Here is a 10,245-nt window from a genome sequence, read left to right as displayed (position 1 = left end):
GAGTGTGTGTGTCCAGTGTGTGTGTGTGTGTTCAGAGTGTGTGTGTGCGTCCAGAGTGTGTGTGTGTGTGTCCAGAGTGTGTGTGTGTGTGTCCAGTGTGTGTGTGTGTGTGTGTGTGTGTGTCCAGTGTGTGTGTGTGTCCAGTGTGTGTGTGTGTGTCCAGTGTGTGTGTGTGTGTCCAGAGTGTGTGTGTGTCCAGTCCAGTGTGTGTGTGTGTGTGTGTGTGTCCAGTGTGTGTGTGTGTCCAGTGTGTGTGTGTGTCCAATGTGTGTGTGTGTCCAGTGTGTGTGTGTGTCCAGTGTGTGTGTGTGTGTGTCCAGTGTGTGTGTGTGACCATTGTGTGTGTGTCCAGAGTGTGTGTGTGTCCAGTGTGTGTGTGTGTCCAGTGTGTGTGTGTGTCCAGTGTGTGTGTGTGTCCTGTGTGTGTGTGTGTCCTGTGTGTGTGTGTCCTGTGTGTGTGTGTCCTGTGTGTGTGTGTGTGTGTGTGTGTCCTGTGTGTGTGTGTCAGGTTATTATTTCAGGGACACTGAGTCGCCAAAATAATAAACCCTAAACCCTGGATAGAGGGGCTCAGTGAATGTGGAGGTGAATGTGATCAGGTGGGTCAGTGTGTCAGAGGAGGCTCTATAGAAGGACAGAGTGCCGGCTGGCCAGTCCAGATACACTCCTACTCTGTGGGAGCTGGAGGAGGGGACGTCTATGGTAGTGGGATTATTATTGTGATGGCAGAGTAACTGTTGTCAGAGCAGAACAGACTCCAGGACTTGTCATTGTGTCCAAGACAACAGTCATCACCCCTTCCTCTCCTGCTGATTCCTTTATATGTCACTCCTATAACAGCCCCCATCTCCCACTCCACTCTACCTCCCAGTAACAGCGCCCAGTCAGACCCTCTCTACACAGCACCTGTCCCCAGTCCTCAAATCTCTCTGGGTGATCAGGATACGGCTGCTCCTCTGTCCTCCATGTCACCTTTCTGTTCTCCTCAGACAGAGAGAGGTGTCTGTTTACTGTGTTTGGGTCCAGTGTGAGATCACAGACATCTGATGGATGAAACCAGACACAATATTAGAAATCATCATCATTCACATTAGAATGTTAACTCACTTTTCACTAATTCATTTAATGTAGATGTTTCTAGGTATCAAAAGGAGAAGTTAAGGTAACTTGAGACTTGTTGAATGATCATATGTTATACTGTATGGTAATATAAAACACACTTATTCACACACACACACACACACACACACACACACACACACACACACACACACACACACACACACACACACACACAAACACAAAGCAACTCTTTGTAAACTTTGGTGTCCCTGATTTCTGCTTCTGTAGAACTACAGCTGATATTTAATATGACCAAGTCAGTAATGATGGTGGTCTTTGACTTTGACTTAACTTGAATTAAGACTTATTCTTAGTCATATTCTTCACAGCAGTCAACACTCACATTTTCTAAGTCCAGGTTTCATTCTGTTCTCTCCACCATGTTCCACACTGTAGCGGTAAGCAGAAGAACAGACAGTCATTGAGGGATACACCTGAACTCTCTCACACACACACACACACACACACACACACACACACACACACACACACACACACAGCATATAACTTGTCCAAGTGGTGGTCAGAATGTTTGTCTTAACCAGCCTGATAAGTCCAACATGTCTGATATGAACATTGACATAAACCCTCTACATACTTGAGTTTCTCCAGTCTGCAGTGTGGATCCTCCAGTCCAGCAGAGAGCAGTCTGACTCCTGAGTCTCCTGGGTGATTGTAGCTCAGGTCCAGCTCTCTCAGGTGTGAGGGGTTTGACCTCAGAGCTGAGACCAGAGAAGCACAGCCTTCCTCTGTGACTAGACAGCCTGACAGCCTGCAAAGAGTCAAATCATATTAAAATCACACTGATATTCTTTGGTGGTGAAAATAGTGGCAGTATATTGTTTTCAACATATTCAGATATATCAGTGTCCTGAAACCTGATATATCTATTCATAAAATAGTGTATCATCATAAAAAATAACAAATGATCAAAGTATTGCCTGCAGATAGAAACATTATAGTACAAATATTATAGTTGACTGACCAGACCAGTTTAAAAATCAGTATCAGTCAGAAGACAGACAGTGAGGTATCAGATTTAGATTGTATTGAGTATACAGTCCACACCATATCTATTTAGACAGTGAGGTATCAGATTTAGATTGTATTGAGTATACAGTCCACACCATATCTATTTAGACAGTGAGGTATCAGATTTAGATTGTATTGAGTATACAGTCCACACCATATCTATTTAGACAGTGAGGTATCAGATTTAGATTGTATTGAGTATACAGTCCACACCATATCTATTTAGACAGTGAGGTATCAGTTTAGATGTGATTTTTAGATTGTATTGAGTATACAGTCCACACCATATCTATTTAGACAGTGAGGTATCAGATTTAGATTGTATTGAGTATACAGTCCACACCATATCTATTTAGACAGTGAGGTATCAGTTTAGATTGTATTGAATCAGATTTAGGAATCATTTAGTTGTATTGAGATACAGTCCACAATATATATTATACTGACCTCAAACACATATGGTGTGGACTATGTGTGTCTGGTAAACACATGTGGATCTGGTGAACAGTTATCACTTGTTGACCAACTACAGGAATACTGACCTCAGAGTCTCCAGTTTACAGTGGGGATTCCCCAGTCCAGCAGAGAGCAGCTTCACTCCTGAATCCTTCAGGTCATTGTTACTCAGATCCAGCTCTCTCAGGTGTGAGGGGTTTGAAATGAGAACTGAGGCCAACACTTTACAGGATGTGTCTGTGAGTTTACAGACAGTGAGTCTGAAACACAGAAGAAATACAATGACAGACAGGTTATATTAAAATATTTCACTTAGCTTTCCTGCTTACACTGTAACCTGTGCACAAATAATGTGTTGGGGTTGACCAGACAGCCTGCACCAATAACAGAGGTACTGTAAATAAATGTGTCTCTATACTCCAGCATTTTGGATTTCAGATCAAATGTTTCATATGAGGTGACAGTATATAATGTCACCTTTTATTTGAGGATATTTTAATACATTTCTGTTTCAACGTTTAGAAAAATTAAATTAATTTAATGTATCTAGTCCCCCCTTTTGAAGAAGTCATAACTATTCTGACACTTAAAGTGATTAGACAAAAGTTTATCTGGTCCCATATTCCTCGAACACAATGAGACATCAAGCCTGTGACGCCTTGACTGAGAAAGATCATGAATGAATCATGAATAATAATGAGTGAGAAAGTTAAAGAGGCTACAACAAAACATGCTAACCTCTCACCATTACCAATAACAGAGGCTACAACAAAACATGCTAACCTCTCACCATTACCAATAACAGAGGCTACAACAAAACATGCTAACCTCTCACCATTACCAATAACAGAGGATACAACAAAACATGCTAACCTCTCACCATTACCAATAATAGAGGCTACAACAAAACATACTAACCTCTCACCATTACCAATAACAGAGGCTACAACAAAACATGCTAACCTCTCACCATTACCAATAACAGAGGCTACAACAAAACATACTAACCTCTCACCATTACCAATAACAGAGGCTACAACAAAACATACTAACCTCTCACCATTACCAATAACAGAGACTACAACAAAACATACTAACCTCTCACCATTACCAATAACAGAGGCTACAACAAAACATGCTAACCTCTCACCATTAACAGAGGCTACAACAAAACATACTAACCTCTCACCATTACCAATAACAGAGACTACAACAAAACATGCTAACCTCTCACCATTACCAATAACAGAGGCTACAACAAAACATACTAACCTCTCACCATTACCAATAACAGAGGCTACAACAAAACATACTAACCTCTCACCATTACCAATAACAGAGGCTATAACAAAACATGCTAACCTCTCACCATTACCAATAACAGAGGTCTGATCTTTGTACCTCAGTAACTTTCTCATTCATCATTATTCTCTATTCATTCATGATTATTCATCATCATAGTAACATCCACATGAATGTAGAAGTGTTCAGAAACATCTTCTATTCTTACTCACAATACAAGTGAAGTGACTCCAAAATGACAGGACATTATTCACCATTCAGTTTCTATTAGGAAAAACATCCAGAACACAACCAAGACAAACTGCTAATTAATTCAACAAGTTAGTAGAATCACAAGCTTGATGTAATCACTGCAGGCATGGAATATGGGACCAAATACTAAACGTATGACTACTTTAATACACTATAAGTGAATATAACCGAATAATTACGACTTTTCAAATGGGAGAACTACATACATAAAGTGCTTTCATATCTGATAATACTGACCTCAGAGTCTCCAGTTTACAGTGGGGATTCCCCAGTCCAGCAGAGAGCAGCTTCACTCCTGAATCCTTCAGGTCATTGTTACTCAGATCCAGCTCTCTCAGGTGTGAGGGGTTTGAACTGAGAGCTGAGGCCAACACTTCACAGGATGTGTCTGTGAGTTTACAGCCAGTGAGTCTGCCAACACAGAAGAAATACAATGACAGACAGGATGTATTAAAATATTTCGCTTAGCTTTCTCTGCTTACACTGTAACCTGTGCACAAATAACGTGTTGGGTTTAGCCTCAGACCAGAGAGGCACAGCCTAGAAATGACACATTTTCCAAGTATTGCTTGTAGATAGAAAGATGCATATTAACAAATATGTGAGTAGACTGACCAGACCAGTTTAAAAATCAGTATCAGTCAGAAGACAGACAGTGAGGTATCAGGTTTAGATTGTATTGAGTATACAGTCCACACCATATCTATTTAGACAGTGAGGTATCAGATTTAGATTGTATTGAGTATACAGTCCACACCATATCTATTTAGACAGTGAGGTATCAGATTTAGATTGTATTGAGTATACAGTCCACACCATATCTATTTAGACAGTGAGGTATCAGATTTAGATTTTATTGAGTAAACAGTCCACACCATATCTATTTTGACAGTGAAGCTAACATTTTAAATGTGTCTCTATACTCCAACATTTTGGATTTGAGATCAAATGTTTCATATGAGGTAACAGTTTATAATGTCACCTTTTATTTGAGGGTATTTTAAGACATATCTGTTTCACTATTAAAAATGAAAACACTTTATGTTTCCAGTCTCCCCATTTGAAGAAGTCTTAAGTATTCTGAACAATTCACTCATAGTGTATTAAAATAGTCAAAAATGTAGTTTTTTGTCGTAAACTCGTTGGTTGCATTTGCAGTTTGTTTTGGTTGTGTTTTTGGTTGTGTTTTGCCCAATAATAAAATGGTGGATGATGAGTGGAGTAACTTTTCTGTCTAAGAGAGTAGATAACATGTTTCTAAACAATAATACATTAATCCTGATGATGTCATGATTAAGAAAAATCATGAAAGAATCATGAATAATAATGAGTGAGAAAGTTACAGAGGCTACAACAAAACATGCTAACCTCTCACCATTACCAATAACAGAGGCTCCAACAAAACATGCTAACCTCTCACCATTACCAATAACAGAGGATACAACAAAACATGCTAACCTCTCACCATTACCAATAACAGAGGCTACAACAAAACATGCTAACCTCTCACCATTACCAATAACAGAGGCTACAACAAAACATGCTAACCTCTCACCATTACCAATAACAGAGACTACAACAAAACATGCTAACCTCTCACCATTACCAATAACAGAGGCTACAACAAAACATACTAACCTCTCACCATTACCAATAACAGAGACTACAACAAAACATGCTAACCTCTCACCATTACCAATAACAGAGACTACAACAAAACATGCTAACCTCTCACCATTACCAATAACAGAGACTACAACAAAACATACTAACCTCTCACCATTACCAATAACAGAGACTACAACAAAACATGCTAACCTCTCACCATTACCAATAACAGAGGCTACAACAAAACATGCTAACCTCAAATAAAAGGTGACATTCTGTACTGTCTCCTAATATGAAACATTATATCTCTTTTTTTTGTTCATAATCATGGTAGCATCCACATGAATGTAGAAGTGTTCAGAAACATCTTCTATTCTTACTGACAATACAAGTGAAGTGACTCCAAAATGACAGGACATTATTCACCATTCAGTTTCTATTAGGAAAAACATCCCAAACACAACCAAGACAAACTGCAAATTAATTCAACAAGTTAGTAGAATCACAAGCTTGATGTAATCACTGCAGGCATGGAATATGGGACCAAATACTAAACGTATGACTACTTTAATACACTATAAGTGAATATAACCGAATAATTACGACTTTTTCAAATGGGAGAACTACATACATAAAGTGCTTTCATATCTGATAATACTGACCTCAGAGTCTCCAGTTTACAGTGGGGATTCCCCAGTCCAGCAGAGAGCAGCTTCACTCCTGAATCCTTCAGGTCATTGTTACTCAGGTCCAGCTCTCTCAGGTGTGAGGGGTTTGACTCCAGAGCTGAGACCAGAGAAGCACAGCCTTCCTCTGTGACTAGACAGCCTGACAGCCTGACAAAGAGATCATCATGACTTCACAAACACACTGTTAATTTAACACCAGTAGTGTAGAAGGACAATGGCAGATGCATTTGGTTTATTTTCCCAAACAACATATAGATTCATCTTCTTTCTCCTAGAATTGTATGGTCATAATGTTCTACTAATGTGAAAATCAATGAATTTATTCAATATGTTTTTCAAAATAATATATTATACATATTATAATAAATATTTTATAATGAATATAATATAATATTATTATAGACATATTATTATACATATTTTTCTCTAAACTGAATATTTCTTCCTGATGATTAGTTCTTAAATGTCATTTTATTTACTCACAGAACAGCTCTGGAGGCTTTGACCACTGGCAGCAGCCTCAGAAGACCTTCCTCTGATCTGGAGTATTTCTTCAGGTCAAACACATCCAGCTCCTTTTCTGAAGTCAGCAACACAAAGACCAGAGCTGACCACTGTGCAGGTGACAGTTTGGCTTCGGAGACACTTCCTGAACTCAGGTAGCTTTGGATCTCCTCCACTAGAGAATGGTCATTCAGTTCATTCAGACAGTGGAACAGATTGATGCTCCTCTCTGGAGAGGGATTTTTCCTGATCTTCTCCTTGATGTACTCGACTGTTTCTTCATGGCTCTGTGAGCTGCTTCTTGTCTTTGTCAGTAGACCTCGTAAGTGCTTCTGATTGGACTCCAGTGAGAGGCCCAGAAGGAAGCGGAGGAAAAGGTCCAGGTTTCCCGTCTCACTTTGTAAGGCTTTATCCACAGCACTCTTGTAGAAAGAAACTTCAGGCTCGTCGTTTGTTTGCGGTTTGTCAATTAGATTCTCATTGTTGTTGATGAATGAGAGAAACACATATACAGCAGCCAGAAACTCCTGAATGCTCAGATGCACGAAGCAGTACACCTTGTCCTGGTACAGCACACATTCCTCTTTAAAGAGCTGTGTGCACAATCCTGAGTACACTGAGGCTTCATTGACATTAATGCCAGCCTCTGTCAGGTCTTCTTCATAGAAAATCAGATTGCCCTTCACAAGCTGTTGAAAAGCCAGTTTTCCCAGTGACAGAATGCTCTCTTTATGCCAGTGTGGATCTGTCTCTTCTTTCCCAAGATACTTTTCATTCTTCTGTTTGGTATGAAACTCCACAAGGTGTGTGTACATCTCAGTCAGAGTCTTGGGCATCTCTTCTCTCTTATTTTCCAGCATGTGTTCAAGGACTGTTGCAGAAATCCAACAGAAGACTGGAATGTGGCACATGATGTGGAGGCTCCTTGATGTCTTTATGTGTGAGATGATTCTGCTGGCCAGGTCCTCATCACTGAATCTGTTCCTGAAGTACTCCTCCTTCTGTGGGTCATTGAACCCTCGTACCTCTGTCACCTGGTCAACACACCATGAAGGGATCTTATTGGCTGCTGCAGGTCGGGTAGTTATCCAGAGGAGAGCAGAGGGAAGCAGATTTCCCCTGATGAGATTTGTCAGCAGAACATCCACTGAGGTTGACTCTGTGACGTCCCAACAGATCTTGTTCTTCTGGAAGTCTAGGGGCAGTCGGCACTCATCCAGACCATCAAAGATGAACAGAACTTTGTACTTGTCGTAGTTTGAGATTCTTGATTGTTTGGTTTCCATTGAGAAGTGATTAAGAAGTTCAATGAAAGTGTGTTTGTCCCCTTTCATCAAATTCAGCTCCCGAAAAGGAAATGAAAATACAAATTGGACATCCTGATTTGCTTTTCCTTCAGCCCAGTCCAGAATGAACTTCTGCACAGAGACTGTTTTTCCAATGCCAGCGACTCCCTTTGTCAGCACAGTTCTGATAAGTTTGTCTTGTCCAGTTAAGGGTTTGAAGATGTCGTTACATTTGATTGGAGTCTCTGGTCTTGCTTGTTTCCTGGTTGTTGTCTCAATCTGTCTCAGCTCATGTTCATTATTGACCTCTCCTGTTCCACCCTCTGTGATGTAGAGCTCTGTGTAGATCTTATTGAGGAGTGTTGGGTTTCCTTGTTTAGCGATCCCCTCAAATACACATTGAAACTTCTTCTTTAGATTAGATTTGAGTTCACGTTGGCAAATCACAGCAAGCTCATCTGAATGAAGAAATAACACAGAGGATATTAATATTACATCTGTTTTAATGTCTACAGTATTGTAGGACTGTTATAAAGTTTTAAATTCTAATAATGTATTCTCTTAACTGACTGTATAAATGTGTAAATGTTTTCATAATGCATTACAGACTGGTGTGACTGATTATATTATTATTGGTATTATTGATGGTATTATTAATGTTCTCTCTCTAAATGAATCACCACAACACATCCCTGCTGCTACTTGATGAGGTCACTAGGTGTTGTGTTAAGGCTGCTACAATATCATGGAGTTACACAGCTACTTTAGCTGTACTTTAGCTACAGCTTTTAAATGTTATAAAACACCATTCAACATGAGGCAGACAGATCTTACATTTCTCCAGTGTGTCAGCAAGCTCCTTCTGGTTCATTTTCCTCAGGATGTGCAGTGTGATCTTCAGAGCCCCCTCTCTGGCACTGCTCTCCTGCTGCTCACCTTCAGCATCCACCACTTCCTTATCCTGCTTCTGACTCTCAAAGCCTTCTGGGAGTTCTGGACTAAGAATCCTCTTCAACATCTTCAGCTCGTTCTTCACAAATGTCATAATTTTATCTTCAAGCATCTGAAAAAAATAAAGTAAATAAGTTAAGCAAGATAATAAATGCTTTCTCATTAACACATTAAAGAATGATTGACAGATCAACTTTACTTGAGGTAAACAAAAACAAATGTACATAACAGGACCACATACACTGAATATGGAGGCCAGGTCTGTTTGGTGACTCTGGGAAGACTGACCACTGAGAATCTCTGACTCTGATCTCTCCTGTTGGTTTCTGTGGACAAAACATGAGATTACATCTCCTCATCCAGGGAGTACACACACACACACACACACAAACACACGCACACACACACACACAACGTTGTGAATGTTTGTTTGTTTTAGGACTTGTTTTAGGACTAAAAGGCAAATGGACAAAATGATTAGCCTATTGATTATGAAAACAACAACAATAAATGGGAAAATGGGAGAGGAGAAATGACTAGAGACAGTGTTGTTTAACTCACTGACCAGGACCCATGAGTTCTTCTTACCTTTGTTCAGTAGAAAAGTCTCCCTCTCTAAACTGTAACGGAGGACCATAGACCAGTCACTCTTCATGGACACACAGCTGGGAACAGGGGAGGCTGGTCTCTCCTGCTTGATTGGACTTCAACACAACAGAGACAAACATTACATATCTCATCTACTCTGAGCTCAGATGGGGAAACATAAGAAGAGTTTCACAAATAGAACTGACTTCCAGACGTTAGTTAATGGCGCGAGCAGTGTGTCATTTTTAATAACGAAATTCATTTAACGACGCGAGCGTTGTAGTCAGTCTGTCAGCCCCGCTAAAAGGCTGGTGTCGTTACTCTGCCTTCTCCGGGGGATGTTGAGGTAAATTTACTAACCGGGAGGGTTTGAATGATGTGATTTATTGGAGGGCTGGAATGATGGGCTGCTCTTGAGGTTATTTACTCACAATATCAATATTAAAAGATCGGTT

At 40.0% G+C, this 10,245-nt stretch overlaps 1 pseudogene; it reads right to left on the bottom strand.

The window, feature by feature from the left end:
* Nucleotides 1-336: 336 nt before the first annotated feature.
* LOC135570077 (NACHT, LRR and PYD domains-containing protein 12-like) overlaps nt 337-10,245 on the bottom strand; it is a 28,752-nt pseudogene continuing 18,843 nt past the window's right edge.

The sequence above is a fragment of the Oncorhynchus nerka genome, unplaced genomic scaffold, assembly GCF_034236695.1.
Source record: "Oncorhynchus nerka isolate Pitt River unplaced genomic scaffold, Oner_Uvic_2.0 unplaced_scaffold_1121, whole genome shotgun sequence".
NCBI classification, from domain to species: domain Eukaryota; kingdom Metazoa; phylum Chordata; class Actinopteri; order Salmoniformes; family Salmonidae; genus Oncorhynchus; species Oncorhynchus nerka.
The sequence above is the reverse complement of the archived record's forward strand: the minus strand, read 5'-3'. Positions and strand labels throughout refer to the sequence as shown.